We start from the raw sequence: 21199 nt of genomic DNA on the forward strand, positions 1-21199 counted from the left end.
ACAGTAGAAAGTACATATGATCATGTGTATAGCATTATATCTATTCTTACAGTTCACTTCAAGTTAGGGCACAGGCCATGAAAACAGATCTGTAATTACGGAAGTTAAAGGCACAACACTCAACGTAGTTGTACCAGTTGTCTTGCTCTGCTAACCTAAATTCACTCGTATATTCATCAGCACAAATACACATCTTGGAATTGTCTAGATACTATACACAGATAGCTCCACTAGTGAAACCTTTATACTTAAACATACATAAACCAAACACAAAAGAATTGTTGCACTTGAACTAGAAATCCCATGGAGTTAAACTCTGCCAAAAGCTGTACAGCATTAAAATTAAATTTTCATAATAACTGTTTTGTAGTAGCTATAAAACATTTCCAGCAACCCAAATTTTACCCACTAACATTTGACAATTTGAGGGTCAGAGACTGCACTCTTTATATTCTTCAGGAAGTAATCAGACTCCATGTTCAGTCACAATACCATCGTGATAAACCCTCACTGAAACTCAAAGCTGTAAATAAACAGTGTACACATACTTTTCTGTTGTGCTGACATGTGCAGGTTGGGAATGTCACAAGTTCTGGATGGACTGAATTGCTCAGTAGGAAAAAAAAAAGGATGCGAGTCCTGGTACACCTCTTACAGTAGTGAAGGTTTTACTCACATTTTTGCTGTCAGCCAAAGTTAAGGACAACTTAAAGTATTTAGTTAATCTATAATCTTTTTCTTATCACATGCAGTTCTGAAGGGTTAAGAAGAACTTTTAACAGGCCAGCTAAGCATTTTGCTCTTTAATATTAACAGGCACTAAAAGATTATCAGCTTGGGCTTTTTTGTTCTAGTTTTAGGAGGGAGGTAATTTCTTTGGGTGTTTTTTGTTTGTTTTTGTTCGGTTGGTTTTTACCAACAACAAACAAAAAAACCACCCAATTTTATTACCAGTCCTGCATCCAACACATCACATATTTTATCACGTCACAGTATCACATCCTGAAAGTTCAGTTCAACCACTTTAAAGGTTAAGTCAAATACTCTACAAACAGCAAAATACAGTCTAAAATGAAAAAAAAAAAAAAGCTTTTTGCTCCTTTTCCTTTTTTTTTTCACCCATTTCTCATTAATCCTCTCCTCGCCCATTGTGTAACAGAGCTGTTCCCTCCTAAACCTGTGCATGTACCCTCCAACACATGATGTTAGCAGGATGCTACCCAGGGTTGAAATAACAAGGATAAGAAGGCTGAAGGAAGCAGAAACGTAACTCCCATGTGAAAGGAAACATGGGTGTTTTAATTCAAATGTCTTGTGGGCTGAAACAGCTGCTGATAAAGCAGCCAGCGAAAGAAACAAGTTCTGTTGGCTGTGAAAGGCTTAAATATGGAAAACAGCAAGGTTCTTAACCATCTAATATTATGCTTATTTCTGAGCCAGGTCACAGCACAAGGCTGAAGAGAGTTTATTTATGGGAGAATGGCTCCAACAACAGACTCTCCCAAACCTATTAAATTTTCTTGAATCTGATAATCCCCTCCCAAAGCCCTGTCATATGAGAGCCAGCCCCACGCTAGAGAAGGAATTGTTTATTATGTTTTCTCCTACTTGTAGAGGTGAAGCATTCCAATAAAGTTGAGCAAGGTACATGCTAAGAGACTCATGCAGCACCACACAACACCCCCATTTCCCTTCATGGACTGAACAGCTATAATATTAGTGAACTTATGAGCCTTTCTAGAGTGCTGACAAACTGCCACCTCTCTTGTGACAGTGACAGCAAACAAAACCTATGGCCACACCCAGACTCTTCCAGTGCAAAGTCTAACATCTTCAGTCAGCCTGGGAAAGGAGCTGAATTAAAACACTCAGCTTCTCGCTGGGTCAGAAACCCACATTTATGCATTTCTCCTTACTGAATCTGATCAGGGATTGGAAATTACTGAGCCAAGGACTGACTGTGTCGTTGGAGGCAGTCTGACTTTGATGTTGGAAACATCAAAACATTATTTGCAGAGTTTCTCATTAGAGCCATGAAAACACATTAAATTTTTGCAAGATCTTCCTACAAATAATTTCTGAAATGTTTAAGAACCATACAGAAAATTTTGGAAACCATCAGTGAGTGGGAAGGAGTTGGGTTTTGAGTCAAAGAATAACAACCTGATGGGTCAAGAAAAGCTGCAGCTACCTGACTATTGAATCACCACCTGGAAGAAAACAAGAAAAGATTAGATTTTAAGAACTTGGCACTTGCAACAAAGGTAAGAAGTCACTGGAGCCAAATCAAAACCAAGTAACTTTCTCAGAAGGTCAGAGCAAGAATACTGATTTCTTTTTTGTTGAGGCACAGGAAAAATTACAAGGATGGTGGCTGGAAACAACAACAAAACAAAAAAATAACATAGGCTTGTGGTAGATTTTCTTGCCACCTGACAAACCACAGCCAGAGTGGTGGTTGAGACCTGAGACCACCTGCAGTCAAACCTTCCACTGTGGGACAAACAACATGAAGCTGTTCTGATAAATTCCAAATCTCCTACAGTACATTCACAGAAATTCACCCAGCTATAAGCATTTATGGAAACAAACTAGATCCTGATTAAGTACTATAATCTCTGACTATTGTGCTACAATTTAAATGCTGAGCATTGTTGCTTAAATTAGAAATTTCATAAATGTAACTTGGCTTTCTTCCACGATGTGTCAGAAGACCTTTACTAGAGCAAAATTATTTGTCTGGCACTGACAGATACATCCCAGCATTGTTCCACACCAGCACGGGAGCCTGCAAGACCAGTATGTGTTATATAGCAGACTGCAAACCCAAATGGATTGCAGCTACAAACACCAGAATAAGACAGCACTTGAGTACAATTACGTATCAACCAGTTACGCTGGTTATGTGAATAATGCTGTGCCCTAGTGAAGAGTAACTATTTTATTCCCTTTAATCCCACATTTTACAATGTAACGCCAAACTGAAAGATAAAGGAAGCAGCAACAGGGTTGTTGCTTGTTGGAAGCTGCTGTTATCACGGAAAGGGAGGAACAGAGCATTCAAGATCAAAGAGTGCTTTAACTATCAACCAACCACTAACAGCGCTGAATACAATGAAATCCTGGCAAACCCATAAGGCAGAGTAATTTCAAAGATTCACCTTCTAAAACACTAAAAGAAACTAAGCATCTGCTAAATGTTTTGACCAAAAGGCTGAAAACAGATTTCCAAGGAGAGAAGGGAGGGATCCAAGGACACCAGGGCTTTTAATTTTTTCTTTGGCATGGTTCATATCAGTACACTGTACTTCTTTCATGTTTGGATGCAACTATTTAAAAACACAGCAAAAGAAGCAGGAGCAGCTCCCTGCTTCCTCACTTTGCTCTGAAACACATTGGTAAAAAGTGCTCCAGTGAGTTTGTCCAGTGCCACATGCGCTGCCAGCACCCCACACAAAAACCTCGATATTTTTTCCATTTGGATTGGAAAAAAAATACTTTTGTTCCTTATCTGAGTCGAGCTCAGCCAACATGACACCATTAGTTGCTGGGTGGTGGCCAAGCTGCACTTAACAGCACTAGAATCCAATGATTACCTTTAAGATCAGTGCTAATCTCAGTGCTAGCCACACAAACCAGAAGTCTTGCACAAAACCAGACAATATTGATTTCTAAGGCTATTCTGGATCTCTTCTGGAAGTCAGAAGAATTACACCTGTTTGTGTGAGTGTTAATATTTTTCTACAACAATATGTACATTTCTGCATCAAGCTCTTAAGAAGGACTGGAATTCCATTGCCATCCCTCATTCCTAACTACAAGTTTCACTGACTCTTAACAGATACGATCCAGGAATGAGAGATTTCCAGCAGCTTTATTTAACATAGATTAAAACTGCTCTGGCTTCGTTGTACAACATCCTCCCCAAAAAGCTAAAAGGTTAACAAGCACTTAGATTTAGCTACCAAGCTGATCTGCAAGCTACTTTAAGGACTAATATTAGACTTCCCAAGGTATTTTCTTTGCAGTGGGCCAAGATCAGGCAAGCCACACACCATCGTGAAACAGGCAAGAACAAGCTGAGCCAGGGTTGGCCTCTCCCCTCTTCTTCCCAGGCATCAATCTCCTACAAGAGCCAACAAAGCAGCTTCAGAGGAACACAGCACTTAAAATAGTTTGTCCAAGAGCAGCAGTATGGACTCGTGTAACATTTGATACAAAAATTGCACCATCTCAACACTTTAAAAGCAACTCTGTGTTCCTTTTCTGTGTTCCCTTTCACAAGGTGAACAACGAACCTAATATAATCCACAACACTGAGAACATGAACAGGATTTAGTCACTGCCTTAGCAAGGTGGATAAACAGGACTAATTTAGTAACTTTGCAGATGCAGCCCATGTAGCAGAATTCCTAAGAGCAGTAACACATTCCAACTCCCTAAAACCAAATAAACTTTTTACTCCTCATTTTTACCTGATAAATATATTGAAAGCGCCATCAAAAAAAGAAAATTTACAATGAAGCCAAAACACGAAGTTACTCATTCCCATCCAAAACTTGAATGGAAATCAAGTTCAAAGTCTAAGAAGTTTCTGGAGTCCCGTTTTAATTGCGTCACATTACCCATGGCAGCTCACAAGTTTCTGAAAGCTTAGCAATTTTAGCTATGAGGATTAACAAGCAACATATTACTGACTTGGCAAGTGGCTCAACTTCCCTTCCCCCTGCCTCTCCTGCATAATGCAGTGCATTTGGTCTATCCCACACCTTTAAAACAAATAAGGAAAACCTCAACCTCTCACCATTTCAGTTTAATCCAACTAACATCCTGCTCCTGCTGGCCCAAAGGCTCCTCTCCAGCTGTTGACAGCTTCACACCCTCCTCATTCATATGCTCAGGTCTGAGGCAACTCCACATTAAGTGTACCAAAGTTATAAATTGTTTCATTATTTTGGAAAAACCCTCAGAAATTTTTCTCAGGCACAGAAATGAGAGTTCAAATTTTCAAAATACAACAGAGAAGAGGGATGGCAGCAGCAATGTTTTAGGAAGTGTCTTTCAAATTTTGACGTGGAAAGGGTTTTTGCAAGTTGAAAAAAAAAAAAACCCACACACACTACCAAACACTTTGCATCAAACAGAAAAAAAAGGAAATTGCAAGAGTAAAATGAAAAACAAGCAGCTCTGAGGTAATTTATACGTAAAAACATGAAAACAATAAGAATTTTATCAATCTTAATCACTAATGAAATTTTTCTTCTTAACTTCACATAAGTGCCAATGTCATTCTTCTACTATGCTAAAGTCCAGATTTTGTCATGACTCTCCCAACTAATGACAACCCAAAAGCCAAAAAAAACAAAAAACATATTATTAGTGTTCAGTCTAATAAAAAGAGAACAACTAATATCGAGGCAATGGATACCATTCTTCCAAACAGCGCCTCCATTAGGAACCTACTGCTCCCAGATGTTTCTTCCACAGTGGTGGGCATTTCCTATTACCAGTTTTACTGCTTGCTGGGGTCATTAATTGTGGTGTAATTTTGGGACAAGTAAAACCAGGCTATTTATTCTGAACAAGTTATACTGAGTAGCACAAAAGACACATTCTAACCTTGCCACTTCTTGAAAGAGACAATCCAATTCTTGCAAGAATTCTACTTCATAGGTTACTTCTGCGATATTTCATGATTTTCCTTCTTTCAAATGCATGACCCCATGGTCTAAATGCCACTGTTCCCCACAGCAATCAGAATAGGCGCATTAAGAAATCTTTCAGATGTCAGCAGAGTAGACTTTTTTTTTTCATAAATATGCAGAATTGTTTAGATGCCACAACCTCCAACCATTGTTTTCTCCTATAGAAAGCAGTGAGCACAGTAACATAAAATATGTATCAATTTATCTACCTTCACTAGTTCCACAACTTTTATCAGTGAAAACAGACTTGACTCATTTCTCCTCTTCCAACCCTTGCAACTACAAGGGTACAAAGTCCATAATTCTCCACATCAAGAAACATGCAATTACCATGTTAATTACCATATATGAAATAAAGTAGCATAAAATAAAGTGCCAAGTCCTGTTGGTATTGTCCCTGGGCTGCACCACACCTTCTTGGGCTCTGGTTATTTGCCTTTTCAGTTGGATCTTTGAAATGTGCCAGCAGCCCTACTCCACCCTGCCAAGGGCATTTTCCTCTGCATCACAGGCATTAGGCAAAAAAAGCACATTTAGTATCTCAGGAGTGATTAAGGTTTTTCTAAAGGATCTCCAACAGCTCCTACAAAAGGTGCCCCCACCCCTCTGCCAGCTCAGATGGTGACTACATCTTTCAGTTCTGCTTTTCAGGAACACGGCTTAAGTTACATTATGAAACCAAAAGAGAAACTCCATTCCTGGCCACACAGATCCTGCAGATAAGTTCACTGCTTCAGCGGCAAAGAAATATTCCTGCAACCACCCTAGCATAAGACCAGTTTCCCAAAGTCTCTGCTGAAGGGTCTTTCAACTCTGAGGGAAGTTTCTGTGAAGCACCACAAAGATAATCTGTCTTCAAAGGAACCAGAATCATCTTCCTGATCCCTACAAACTCTGTGCCTCTTACAATGAAACAGAAAGAAAGAAATAACACATTAGAAAGCAAAGAATAAGGAAAAACAAATTTGCAATGCAGAAAACTATGAGGTCATTCCACCAAATTCACAGGGTTCCCAAAGATAAAAACCAGCAGTTCAGGATTTGCTGCAAAGGTTTCTCTTTGCCATACTGCACCAAATGGCAGTAGTAGGGACACCACTGTTCTGTACCCTGTTCCCAAAAGAAAACTCATCAATCCAGAAGTAATGCTGGAACACACAATACCAAGTACTTATACAATCACAGCTTTCCCTGGTAAAATTTCCTGTCATACCTGCAACTCTTCAAGAAGCACAGACCTGGGAATTGCCTTCCAAAAGTGACTGCATTAGACAACACGAGATGAAAAAAATTCCATTTCAGAGATTAGGATTTTACTATTATTAATGTGAAAATGCATTAATTCAGAAGGTGAGATTACACCACTAGTAACAAAGTTTGAAATCGAAATTTAAAGCCGATAGCATTTATAAGACAACTCTGATCACTAAATAGATCATAGATTTCCAGACGTTTTATTCTTCAATTAAAATGTTGTCAAACATCACCATTTGAGGGCTTTCATGCATTACTGCTGCTCAGTAGCAAGTAAACCAGAATACCATACTGCTTAAGGATGAAAAACTGTGCTAGTTAACTGAAAATATTCTCAACTGGGAAACCCTGTGAAAGAAATAAAGTACTTAGAGAAAAAAAGATGTGTTTATTCTACAGATACTTATCCAACATCAGCATTCTGAATGTTTAAATTCTGGAGCATTGCTTTCATTCCCAGACTGAGTTCCCAGACAACTACAATGTTTACATAAAAAAGAATATATTGTGTTGAAATACTGTTTTGATTGCAAAGGAAAAATAGCAATTCACTGTTGGTCAGAAGTTAATTTTTGCCTTTAAAATCCGCAAATTATAAGAGAGGTTTGTGGTCTGGGGACAACTGCACATAATCAAATCTACACTGTGAAAACAGCCAATGAAGCATTAACCCCACAAAACTCATCTTAAGTGAAATAATCACTGAATTCAAAGCTCTTTTCTAAATCCAAATAACTGACAGGACACAGCTACTTTCTTCAGTCAGCAAAATTTGCTCATGGCAGTCAGGTCAAGTTGTGACATCAACCCACATAGGTCCTGACCCACCACCAAGGCACAGAGATTCCCCCTTCCAAGAAACAGGGCTGACTTCATTAATTGAAGTCTTTTGTCATAGAAAGCACACACGTGACCAAAACCTCATGTGGTTGGAAAAGCTGGAGGGGTAGCCCAGCTCAGCCTGGGCTGAGAGGAAGGTCACAACAAACACACCAGCCTGCAGGTTGTTCACTTGCCACATATGCTGCCACTGGGCAGAACATCATCTCAGAGAGTTCACATCTGTCCTGGGTTGAAGTATATTCTATCACCATCTTCAAGAACTGTTGAAACCAGGTGAGGCAGTGCTCCCTGCCTCCTCCAATCTGGCTTATCTTCTGTTAATGGGCCATCAGCACCTTTGCTACACAGCTCACAGATAACCCCCTCCTGGACTACCTCCTGTTAATGGGCCCATCAGGCCTTATCACATGACTCACCATCTCATTGTGAGATGCTCCGCCCAGAGGGAGGAACCAAGCATTCCAGCCTGGATATAAGCTGAGACTCTGAACACCAGAGGGGCGCTTACCCACTGGATTCCCAGAGGACCCGAGCTACCAGACCTTTCTACAGGATCACTGCTTCAGGAAGACCACCTCATCTGGACTGCTTCCATCACTACGCTCAGGTTGTATTCTGACTCTGTCAGTGGTCTTTTGTATTATTGCATCTATTTTATTTTACTTCCTTTCCTTTTTTCCTATTAAATTGTATCTCTGACTTGGAGTCTCTCATTTGTTTTGCCTTCAAACTACTACAACATCCAAGAAACATTTCCAGCTAGACCTTTTTCTGGTAGAAAAGTCAACATTAAACACCTTTGCAGGAAAAAATATCATTCACAATGTTTTCTCCCTTTAAAATGGCAGATATCTCAAAATTTAGTCACTTGTAACTACCTAAATATTTGTATAGGTAGAGAAAAACTCAGAAGGAGATCAAACTTGTCTGATACTGTGATTTCTCCACAAGAAGACATGTCCAAACATGCATCCAGCACAAGTGCACATCTATAATTAGGGTGTTATATGAAATAGCTACCAAATACTTCATCGTCAGTAAGCCCATACAAGGCTCAGAAAATAAAGTTATATTTTCATCAATTCCTCTGCTCATAAGTCAGGAACATTAAGCAAAATTCTTCCAGTAGGCAAGGACTTGAGACAGCACAGCTTTATTTTCTCAGGTGCCACAAGATCCAAGTGGAAGAGGAGGGAGGACAACATAATAAGAAATCAGATAAATGAACAGCTGAGATATGTAATTCAACACATAATGACCAAGTGCCCAATCCTTGGGCTATTTAGTTACTTTTTTATTAAAAGATGAATCTTCAGCATCAAGAAGGACAGAATGACCACAATAGGCCCTCAAAGGTGCAAGAGTTCAAGAATAACTTTGCTGCAGCTCGACACAGAAGCGAAATGAATCCAAGTTTTGACAGAGAAAACAGCTGGCAGTAACTGTGGTGCAGAGGACAGCCTGTACTTCTGTCATATATAGCTTCCAGAAAAAGCAGCAGACAGCATAGCAATGGGTAACTTAAATAGATACCCAAATGAAAAAAAAAAAAGTTTTAAGAGTTTTATTCCACACCTTTCCAAAACTGTCAAATAGGGACTTAAAGTGCAAAGTGACACAACAGTTGTGTGTTAAAAAAAAAATTTTTGACAGCTGTCATATGAGCTGTTTCTGACTAAAACATATTAAAAGTGAAGTTTCTAATGAGGCCAGACCAAAGCCTTATGTGAACACCACAGAATATTTCAACATCTTTATTGTGAATACAAGATTCCTTTAAATAAACAAAAATTGCAGAAAGCACCAAAATACACAAAACTTTAAAGTAAAGGATGAATTTTATACCCCCATTTCCCTGCTCTCACTGTTGCTCTCTTAAAAAAGTTATTGCTAGAGAAAGCCCAGATGTTCCAGCATCATTTCACCTGCCAGCTTTTCCAATTATTGCAAACTATTTGTCTGGACAAAAGAATAAAATTATTGCCTCTGCCACCAATAACTGCTAAGAGAGCTTAGCAGGAAAGACTGATTTAAATAGTCAACCATGTAGTGTGGTACATGCCAAAGGAGAAACTTCACTCATCTTTGGTCTGGACAGTTGTGCAAGAGTTGGACTCTGTGTGCAAATAAAACCTGTAATCCTTCTGACAGTTTCAGATTAGAAATTTTACAAGAGGCCAATGAATCAAATGTAGACTAACAATGTGTATTTCAAAAGTGACAAAGTAAAACTCACTGACTCTGACTGGGAAAGGACTTTTGACCTTAAGGCTTCCGACATGCAAGCATGTGAAAGCTTCACTGCTTTGGGTTTTCAGTACATTTCTCCAAAATGAGTTTCCAACCTAGATATCAGTGGTACTTGGTTCCTGAACCAAAGGTCATTAATGACCAAAAAACAAAATAACTGAGCAAAAGCAATTAAGGATAGGCAAGAGCAACCACCATATCCTCATGAGAAACACCTTGCAATCCTACATGGTAGAAAACAAAAAATGCTTTAGTCTTCTAATGCAAGTCCATATTTCATTCTGTTTCCAAACAAAAAGAACAGTTACAATATACAACACAGTGAGTATTTTTTAATATTATTTATACCCTTCATGCTTTGATACAAGAATTAGATTAAATATACTGTTATGGTTTTGGGGAAAAGTCGAGTTGGTTTTGTTTCCAAATAAGCATAACATGTAAGATTTCTGAGTGAAAGCACAAGCCTAAGTAACTTTGATTCTTCCCTCACTTAGAACTGTTTCAGTTGCATTACTACATGTGGTGCCTTTTGCCATACAATGTTCTCATGAGAGAGCACAAAGCAGTTTCTTGCCCAAGATAAAAAATACCGTGAAAGAATTCACAACCTCTCTTAGAAACTCCTGTGTGTCTCTCCTGCAGTGGAAGTGACTGTTCTCCCCACTCTGATGATATGAGGAAGACTTCCTATAACAGAGTAAGAATACAGAAGTTTAGGACTTTTTTCAGTCATGTTTGAGTTTCACTGGTGGAAGCTGAGGGAAAAGGAGCAAGCCAGCATTTCCAAATAGAAAGATGTATTCTAAAATTTCCATTGCCATTTCTGGAGTTGAGGCACTACTAAGCTTGGGATAATTTGCTTATAAAACTAAAAGAATTGATTTTTCCTTGGTCTCTCTTCCGTGGATCCTGTGAACAACAATTCACATTCAAATATTGTCCCTGCTTATCAACAGCCTAAGCATCCACAACCTTGCCCTTGTAGCCCAGACACACTGAACACACCTGAAGCTTTAACTGCAAGTCGGAACAAGTGAGAAGTAGACAAAGTCAGAGCAGAGACTAAAGCAACCCAAGGCTGCCACAAACTTTGTCAACTTAATCTAGACATGGGTTCCCTTCTCTAGAACGTGACAAAATGAAGAAAAAAGCCCCAGAACATTTTGCCAGGCTAACATCTAAAATGAGAAGCTGCTTGGACTGTGACAATCCATGTTATAGAGTCATAGAATCATTTTGGTTGGAAAAGACCCTTGAAGATTGAGTCCAATCAAAACCTAACACTTCCAAGTCCATCACTCAACATGTACCTGAGTGCCAAATCAACACATCTTTTAAATACCTCCAGAGATGGTGACTCCACCACTTCCCTGGGCAGCCTGTTCCAATGTTTGACAACCCTTTCAGTGAAGAATTTTTTCCTAATATCCAACTTAGCCTTTCCCTGGTTCAACCTGAGGCAGTTTCCCCTTGCCCAGTTGTTTGTTCCTTGGGAGAAGAGACCAATCCCTGCTGGGCTACAACCTCCTTCCAGGGAGTTATAAAAACAGATAGGGTCTCCCCTGAGCCTCCTTTTCTCCAGGCTAAAAATCCCCAGCTCTGCCTCATAGGATTTGTGCTCCAGACCTTTCTCTTTCTTGCACTTCTCTGGACATGCTCCAGCCCCTCAATGTTCTTCTTGTCAGGGGGGGCTCAGAACTGGACATAGGATTTGGGGTGCAGCCTCAGCGGAACCGAGTACAGGGGGTCAATCAATCCCTGCCCTGCTCCTGCTGGCCACACTACTGCTGATCCAGGCCAGGATGCCACTGGCCTTCTTGGCCACCTGGGCACCCTATCAAATGTACTATACTCACAGAAGAACCCCAAATTTCAAATTTGGTGAATGATAAATATATCCAATTATATATACAAATACGGAATGATAAATTACACAACAATCTGAAGGAAAAGCTTCAGCACTCAGCAATGCCTCTCTACAATCCAGGGAAGCGACATGTTCACCTACACTGAACTGTTCTGTGAGGACAAACCCCGCTGCATTCTGCACTCCAGCTGGACTGGCTTTATAGCTCAGCCTCAGCACTCACTGGTACAAACTGTACTGCCTGCTCACAGAACTTGAAATGCACATGCTTTTTGTATCTGATTATTTATTCATAGATCAAGCTTGGAAGCAAGCAGAAAACAATTGAGATGATGGAAGAAATGAATGTATTTAACTAATAACAAACACCAAACAAAACAAAAATTTGAACAAGGCATCACATGTGAATTATCATGACAACTGCAGGGTATAATTGCTTGACTAGGTCTAGATTTTATCACACTGATAGGGAAGACTAAGTAGTTGTCCTCTGGTTGTCCCACCCTCTGCCCCAATACACATTACCATAAAATAAGAAAAATTCGGAAATATTAGCAGTTAAAATAAACATTCAACTTACCCAACTGCCATGTGGTTAAGTTTATACATTTAGAGTACAAACCAACAAGAAAGCAATTTGCTTGGTTGACATTTCAATGAAAAGGGCTCTTTTGTAAACAGTCTTAAAAAACTTAACCAGATTTAAACAGGTTTCTGCAGATCACACTGAAGAGATAGTGCTTAAATACTTTCTGATCTCTGGTTTGGAGCAAAAAAAGCGACTCAGTCTCAAGCCTGTGTCTTTTGAAACAGAAGATGACAAGACTCCTACATGGAAACTCCTAATCTCTGAGGAAAAAAAAAATCATAGGCTGTTAAGGAAAAATACACACTTAAGTTTAGTTTTTAAAAATCTTTCTTCACAACCTCACATGCCTTTGGAAAAATAAACACTTTGTTTATTTGAAATAAACTAAGAATTACTCTGGACCCTTTCTCCTTTTTTTAAAGCACTCTAACAGGTAATAGGAATGGTCATAGAGGAAAAGAAGGATACTTATTCATATATTCCTGAAAATATATATAAGTGCTTTAGGAAGACTGGGCAATATTGCACAGAGTTACTTATAAAAATTAAAAAGAATCTGATCTTGATGATTGGTAGGAAGGGGGGAAGGGAGGATTTTATTTATTTTTTTTTAATTCTCTCCCTTCTCTTTGACCTTTTCCTTTAAGAAAACAAAGCCATGTCTTCCCTAATACAATATGAAACTTGCTTTCTTACAAGTTTTACATTACATTTATTCCAGCTGCAAAACAGAAATCTTTAACAAATACTTATCAAAACATACAAATTAACTACGAGATAAGAGTCACTCAAGCAGTGAAGAACACCCTGAAAGTAACCCAAGTAATAAAACTTAACCCCACATTTCAACAGATATGGGAGTGGCAGAGTCGTTAGACAACGTAACGTACATATTTCCCAAAATTACACCTTTCCATCTGGCTCCTTCAGAAGTTTGTTTCTTCCCACACTCAAGGGAAAAAGAAAACCTACAGCTCAGGCTAACATGAAAGAGACACATAAATAAATAAATTCAAAGTCATAAATTGAAAGCAAGAGAGAGAAAGACAGACTGACCGCCAGCGCAGTGATTACTCAGCTAAGGCAGTCACAGGACAGCACAAGTTTTACCTACAATTTAGTATTTATCCCCCATTAAGCACCTAAAATAGTATTAAGAGAGACGTACTGTCAAAACCATCTTGTTCTAGAGAACTGAAATGATTGTATTCTCCTCCTTTCCTCCCTCAGAAAGATTAAAATCCAAGAGAAAGTATTACGAGAACTACTTGAACAAGTTCAGTAGCTAGGGAAATAGCAACAGTAACTCCAGACATAAAAGTGCCCCCTCAGGTTTTGGTCTCACCACAACCATGCTCAGTCTTGCTCAGCTATAGGGATTTAATCCCCCCCACCTTTCCAAGTGCCACTGTAATCTAAAGACCTTTGTTTTAAATACACACGAGAGACACACACGCTGATGTACAGCAACACAGCTATTCTGGTTGGATATTCAGCCATGCTTCCTACATCAGAAACAAAGCCCAAAAGGAACGACAAACACTAGGAGAGCAAACATTTCACAGCTGGGCTCTTTAATGCAAGATAACCATCTATTAGCATACTTGAAAACTCTGTTCTTTCCCCTGAAGAACCACCATGAATGATCGCAGTATCCGTGGATCCAGCTACAATTCATGGCGGGCTCTTTAATTGGCAAAGCCTGGTCCTGAAATTCTGTTACTACTTCCCACAGGTAGCTTCATATAGATAACTAGAAGAATTCATGCAGAAGATCTTTTTAGCTTTGGGAACAGTTTACTTTGTGTATCTGGAGCACTACCTTTATGAGAAAACTTCCAAGCACCTGGAACAACAGCTATACATTGTTGTTCCAGTGACAGATACTCTCACGTGTCAAATTCAGTCCTGCAACAACAGCACGCTCAAGAGCTACTCAACACACAAGTATTTAAAAAGCAAACGTAATTAGAGGAGTTTTGTGAAGCAATTCGTACACGGCAAGCTTCTGAAAGGCTGTCAGTAGTTTTCTGACGAAAACTTGCCACAAGACAAATCAAGTATACTTTCATTTGCTCAAACTTTATTTTGGATAATTCACAGCTCATTTGCCACACAGACCAGAAGGAAGGAGCCAGGAATTCCAGCCTTGTATGGCATTTGTGCTGCATTGCTGTTTTGTAATTGTAGGACTACACTATCAATGAAATATCCACAAAACAAACTCCAAACCACAAATGTCAATAAAACCTCTCTCCATCAAAGGAACTGGTCTCATTCAATCTACCACATATGAAAATAAGGCAACAAAACACTGGAAACCCTAAAGTGTTCAATGAATGCATTTGCCAATGAGCTGGAAAAAACACTTGCTGAACTCTGTAGGACACAGGGGATTCTGAATGAGTCCTAGTGATGTAAATCAGAACAGTTTCTAACAATTCTGACCCACGGCAGACTGCACAGATAAAAGTGGTTTGTCCACATGTGGCCCTCAGAACTACAGTGAACAACCTAGTGTACTGCTCTGGCACCAACAACTCTCCTACCTATCACATCATACAAATACAACAGTTTCATGTTGGGATAAGTGAAATAAGTATTGAAGAAAAAGTGTCAGTTCAAATCTTCAGGTTTTTTCTTCTGCCCCTTACAAGCAAAAGCTCTTTAGGGCTATTGCAAAACTCCACAAGATGCGTCAAAGATCCCTCAGGCAGCTAAGGCATATGCCTTAAAATTCTTCCTTAATCTTGTTTTCTAGTCCCAGTCAGCACAAAAAAAAAAAAAAATCCTACACTGGAAGTTCCTCAATGCATTTCTTTCTTAATTTCCTAGTATTTCTTCTTACGTCCAGGTTTATAATAAAATTATTGCTGAATCAGGCAAAAAGAAAACCCATTTTAACATATTAGCTGTGGTATTTCAAACTTAACCGGTTTAGGTTAAGCATTAGACTCTACATTGATGAGTCAAAATCAGGCCGTAATTTTCTACTTTGCCCATTTAAACCAGCACTTCACCGTGTTTTACGGGACGATGCAAACATACACACTACAAACTCAGTGAAAAGCAGCTGTTCAAGGTCTAGGCTGTTTCAATGTGTTCCACTGCTGTCCTGGGTATGTGCAGCACAAAACAGTATCAAGGGCACAGACCACAGCAACCAACTAGCACCTTCCAGATTCTGGGGAGGGAGGGGGAAGGGAGGAAGAAGCAGATGAAGCAGCTCCCTGGTGCTCAGCAGCACACTCCAGACCACAGATACAGCCACAGCAGGTTTGTGCTTCCTCCTATTATCACCACGATTTAGGACTACCTGCATGTTAAAAACATTACAGTATCATGGCAGTATTGTTTCTTCCTGTCCTGAACAGATGAAGGCTGCGCTGGCACAAAAATCTCAGACAGGATCAGTCAGAAGCTACGTAACAAAGAACATTAAGCCTTTAAAGATGATTAGCTTCAACATGTAAGGCTGCTGTACTTCTGAATTGGCACTTTCAGTCACAATTCATCCTGCTGCCAAAGCTTTAAAGCTGTATACCCACACTATGTTTGTGACTCTCCAACTGTAGTCCCCTGGACCTCTGCAAAATCTGTTAAATGTGGTTCAGTTGTAACTCTTCTGCCTTTCTACCCCAAAGACCAAAGTCCATGAGAAAATTTGAGTGGTGACACTAGCCAAAACAAATTCGGGGAGGTTTTTTCGAGTGGTTGCATATGGTACAAACTCCACGGGGGAAAAACAAAAACAAAAACAAAACAAAACAAAAACAAACATCAAAAAAACAACAACATCAAAAAAACCCACCCAACAAACCACACCACTCAGCACGTGCAGACGTGTAAATGCCACTTCATCTTATGACTGAGGTATTTTGCAACTGCTAATTCAAGAGCAGGAATGCCCAACTAAGAGAAATGCAACAGACTCACTGACTTTTATTTACTTTTCCTCTTATTTTGTTGACTGAGAGACAGATAAGAAAATCCAGAAAATCCACATGACTGCTGGAGAACAGATATCAAGGATCTTTGTTGGTCAGTAGTAAAACTTCCCATGCCAGCATTACAACTGCAACTCTCCAGAAGTAATAGATCTAATGAGAAAAAGGACTGTAAATGATTGTATTGGTTGGGTTTTTTTTACCAAATTCTTTCTACCAATGTCAGCATTCTTGCAGCTACAGCAGAAATAATTAGTTGGATGCATAGCTAAGACACAGATATTTTATTTACATTTTGCTTACACAGCCACAAGCCTTTCCTAGTTATCAACAAAGAGAGCCAGGACAAAAGCCTTCCACTGAATAGAAAACTGGTCCTGTCTTTCTGGACTACCTGAAGAAATTTCAAGTTTCATACCAGAGGAGTAGGGGAGAATAAAGAAAAGTGAAGGCAGGACACAAGCACAAATTGCGAGCGTAGTGGCCTGACTGCACATGTAGATGGCTCATTTTAATGATATATAAAAATGTACTGCTGGACACACAGTGTAGTCTATTCATAATACAAACATGTTCAAATCAGACCTTTAGGACCAAGCTGAAATAATCGATTAGTAAATTCGCTTTTTCCAATTCCATAATCTCTTTGTTTCATTATGCACTCTACAGTATTGTAAGAAGTTACACTTTAGTCACAATCACATATTTCAGAGAATCATAGAATGATTTGGGTTGGATGGGACCTTTAAGATCATATAGTTCAAAACCCTTTCACAGGCAGGAAAACCTTCCACTACACCAGGTTGCTCCAAGCTTCCTCCAGTCTGGCGCTGAACATTTTTACAGGGATGGGGCATCCAAAACTTCTCTGGGCAACACGTTCCACTGCCTCACCACCCTCACAGTAAAGAATTCTTTGCTAAAATATAATCTAAACCTACTGTCTCTGCATTTGAAGCCATTGCCCTTTCTCCTGTCACTACATGCCCTTGTAAATACTCTCTCTCCATCTTTCTCATGGGCTCCCTTCAGGAACTGGAAGGCTGCAATTAGGTCACCCTGAAGCCTTCACTCTTCCGGGCTGAATAATCCCAGTCTTCTCAGCCTTTCCTCATAGGAGAGATAGTCCATCCCTTTGATCATCTTGGCATCCCCCTCCTCTGGATTTGTTCCAACAGGTCCATGACCTTCCTGTGCTGGGACCCCAGAGCTGATACAGCACTGCAGGGCGGCTCTCACCAGAGCAGAGGGGCAGAATCCCCTCCCTCCCCTGCTGCCCAAGGGGCTCCAATGCCCAGGATACTCCAATAATAAGCACACAGCCCAACAAAGTGCCTGTGACCCAAAGAAATGAAATTTTATTTTTCCCTCTTACTTTCATGCCACTGGAAGACGCCACCTAGCCATGATACAAACATGACAATCACTTATACAAGGCATCCAGAAATTCACTGCACAGTGTTGCACTGAACAGCATCTTGAACTACCCCTGCACCACAAAACGTCAAAGACCACGAAGCTCCTCCCCACCTTCCTCCACCAGTTCATTCAGCTGAAAGCAGCCCAGCAGCTCTGAAGAGCAGAACACAGAAGTCCAGGCAGATCCCTTGCTTCCACATTACAAAGTACCAGAAAATACATTTCCCCTCCCATAGCCAGTTCCCACTTCAGAAACAAACGCTGATGACCTGTACTTTCATTAACTGCTGTCATGTTGATCCTGGAGCATTTATCACATCCAAAAGCCAGAACAAAGTTCAAACCAGGACGATAACCCCTACACATGTGACTGCTAGGTGTTTGAGCTGGAGAAAGGCCAACACACAGACAACATTCTGCCCTGGTTCACCAAGTATTTCCAAAAGCAGATCAGGGACAACATAATAGTGCATTTAGTGAAAAAGAAAAAAAAAAAAAAGAAAAAAAAAAAAAAGCAGTTGGAAACATAGAATTCACTTCCCAAGGAGCAGAAACACATGCAGAAGAGCAGATAGCATCTAAAGCCAATATTATCTAAGGCATCTCAAACTCTTTGTATCCATCACTTCCAACCATGCAAGTAATGTTAGACAATGATGGGTGAAATAGATTTTTAAAAGCCCTAAAGAACAATTTTTTTTTTTGAAACACCATCCGAGACACTATTTTGAGACATAAAGCACACACGCATAGTAGCAGTAGGATTTATTTTCCAAGAAAGACTGTGTATTAGAACGAGTGAGCTGTTAATTTGACCAAATAGCACGTTCAACAGACGTCACTGAAATCCCTGATCAAAGGTAGCACTACCTTTATTTCTGCTACCCCTCCACGTGCAAATGTAACTCCACAACTAAAAGTGAGACCAAGATGTGAACAGCCATCACTGGGCTTGTGCAAATCCTGCAACCGTGGGAAAAGGACTGCAGCACACATGGAGGAAGCACATCACACATCATACTCACCCTTTTAAGAACCACAAGGGCGAACTGATGGCCTGTATTGCAAGGAAAACTGTATTCAAACATGAAGCAAGTCTGACCTGCTGCTGGCTGAAGCCAAATCATGAACCCACAGCAAGAAACAGACGAAGTGTGACTGATGGTATCATTCACAGCAGCTTAGCAGCTGGCAAATGCCACACACATCCATGTTCTGCACATATCAGTCTGGCCACAGCACAGGAAACACACCTTCTTCCCAAATCAACTTGGCACCTGCATGTTTGGAAACTCCCAGCTGCAAACTATCTGCCCAGCTTCATATACCTGCCACTGTTACAGCATCCCAAACTCAAAACAGCTGTGGTTAGGCAGGAATTCTGAAGGAGCAGGGAGCAATCATTTCACACTAGTGAAATGCCCTCAGAAAACAACTAACCAACCAACCAACCAACCAACAAAATGTAGTGCAGCTCTGCCAGTACTCAAGTGTCTTGGCATAAACTGTGTTTAAAAGTAGAAATAATATATTGAATTAGGAGAACTGGCTTCATGCACAAAACAATAGAACCAAGCTCAAGGGACTTTGTTTCATGGTCCAGCCCATGAAAAGACTTTGATAAAGTCACTGACTCATGCTGTGCCCCAGCTATTACACAGGAAGGTACCTCAGCCTCTTATCAGCAGGATAAAATCTATTAGTGAACAATACACTCAGCTATTCAGGTCACCACATCTTCTTCTCACCACTTCTGCTACAGGTGCACTGGTAACGAAACAGGGTACAGCTATCTCACTACAATAACTATGAATCTTAAATGCCTGGGTTTTAAAACAGTGGGCAGAACTTACTGTTTATATGTTAAAGGGAACATCAGTTATTTTTCAGAGGAAAAAAAGATGCATAAACCCACAATTAAAACCTTTGAAAATACATCTGAATAATGAAAAAACCAGCACTTTTGGAACTGAGGATTCTATCCTTACAGGCTGATCAATTTACAGGCACTGGCATAATCTCAATGCAACTTGAAGAAGGAAATATAAAAAATACTTCATCAAATCTTCCAATATACGAACAGATAGCCACTATAAATCTTAACCTTGATGACTCTATACAGCATGTGTAAAGAAGCAATAGCTTCAATTAGATACAAAAAAACAGTATCCTCATGACTAGTCTTCATTCTTTTTAAATGTTGAATGACCTAAACATAACCTCAGATTAAGCCAAGTGTCTTCATGTAGAATTTTCCTTTCTTAGCTGTATTTCACAATATTTTTTTAAGTTCTCTTTAATACTACAACCAAAGAAAAAGGGATGATGCTGCAACTTATGCACTTGTCCATAATGTTAGACAAACACTGTAATTTATAGTGAAGGTCCACTGCAAGCTAACTGCCAACAAGTTAGGGATTTATTATCCAGATCACCAGATTCATATCTGACCTAGATCACAAGCAACTAGGATGGTGATAATCCTCTAGCTGCCAAATTCTTCATCACGCTATGAAGACATGCTCACCAAGCCACATTCACACCGTGCAAGTATGTGAGATAAATCAGTCAATATTTATTAAAAACTTTAACAAGTTTGCAATTAAGGGGTTATTTTAGGTGCCTGGGACTCACGGAAGCTGGAAACAGTTTAATTTGCTCATAGCCACACCTGAACTTCCTCCAGCATTTTCTAAGTGTTAGTGGCTAACTAGAGACAGAAGTTGTCACAATTTCTCTCTTGCAGTACTGACATGACTCAGCGGATTGAGGGAAGGGAAATTTCTCCAGGCATCAGGCAGTAAGTTTCCCCATCCATTCTGCATACACACGGGTTAGCTAAGTATGAACTGGGAAACCCAGAAGGCATAATAGCACTTCTCAGGATATCCAAGCATCTTCAGGAAAAAATAGTGTTGAAATAATAAATAATATTGTAAGTTTTTTATAGTGCTAATTCTCTCATGGATTGTATCTTCATTTCTATAAGGTAGTAAACTCACTTTCCCTCATAAGTTTGCTTTATCCTCGGTTAAAAAAAACTCTAACAACATCACAGAAATCAGAGAGAAACAAAAGGACAAAAACAAGAGAGCTAGCAATACACTAGGGGGAAAAAAATAACATCACACTACCAACTCCTGTGACACAGCTTAAATAATATGCTGTGATATCGCCAGCCAGACCAAATAGGAATAAGATACAAACATTTGTTCCAGTTTTTCTTCTATTTATTTTAAAAAAGAAATGGGGTTAATGACTCCATAAACCAGAACTAACACTTCTTCAGGGAAGCTCAACTCTAACCTCCCACTGACTGGAC

General features: G+C 39.7%; 1 protein-coding gene across 1 annotated transcript in view; it reads right to left on the reverse strand.

Annotated features, from left to right (window-relative positions):
- The window catches only part of ARHGAP10 (Rho GTPase activating protein 10), a 138993-nt gene that overhangs the window by 98687 nt on the left and 19107 nt on the right, over positions 1-21199 (reverse strand). The gene's annotated exons all lie outside the window — the stretch shown is intronic.

Source organism: Chamaea fasciata, unplaced genomic scaffold (genome assembly GCF_029207755.1).
Source record: "Chamaea fasciata isolate MVZ Bird 193981 ecotype frontalis unplaced genomic scaffold, bChaFas1.0.hap1 SCAF_6, whole genome shotgun sequence".
Taxonomy (NCBI): Eukaryota; Metazoa; Chordata; class Aves; order Passeriformes; family Sylviidae; genus Chamaea; species Chamaea fasciata.